This window comes from Cucurbita maxima, unplaced genomic scaffold (assembly GCF_002738345.1).
Source record: "Cucurbita maxima cultivar Rimu unplaced genomic scaffold, Cmax_1.0 Cma_Scf00262, whole genome shotgun sequence".
Taxonomy (NCBI): Eukaryota; Viridiplantae; Streptophyta; class Magnoliopsida; order Cucurbitales; family Cucurbitaceae; genus Cucurbita; species Cucurbita maxima.
The window spans coordinates 58,107-58,764 of record NW_019272278.1 but is presented as its reverse complement, the minus strand read 5'-3'; positions in this window follow the sequence as shown (position 1 = coordinate 58,764).

The window sequence follows — 658 nt, the reverse complement described above, 5'->3', positions numbered from 1 at the left end:
TAAGATTACCTATTTAATAAAACTCCATCCAAACTTCTACTCATAAATTTAGTTATTATTTGTATACAATTGTTAACATGTAAGAAAATACACGTACAAAATATTTATACTTTTGTTAATACACTAGTCTCGGTTGTTTGACTAAAACAATGCAATCATTGTCCAAACTAAAGAATTTGATTCGAAGCTATCTCCTAAAAGAGGGAGGCTCAATTAGACTTTGTTGTAAGATTCGATCATATCAATTTAAATAGCGTTCTCCACAACTATAAATATCGAACTCCAAAGTATTCATGAGCAAAGTAAGTTTGTTGAAACTATCTATAAAAGTGTTCCAAAGTGAGTTGTGGAGAAGATTTGCCTTAAAATCTAGTTCCAATTAAGGGTGTCAACGATGGGAAAATTTCAGAGGTGGTAGATATAATTTATTTTACAAGCGTGTGGTGAACGGTCTTTTCAGTCTCATATAGGCTACGGTCTTTTCAGTCTCATAATTTTATATTATTGTGATATTTGTTCCCAAATTTTATATTATTGTGATAGAAGCTATAAATGACTATTATATTCATTGGTCAGATATTGCAATTGTGAAGAAGTTCTCTTTATAGAAGTATTTGGAGATTATATTATTGTGATATTTGTTCCCAAATTTTATATA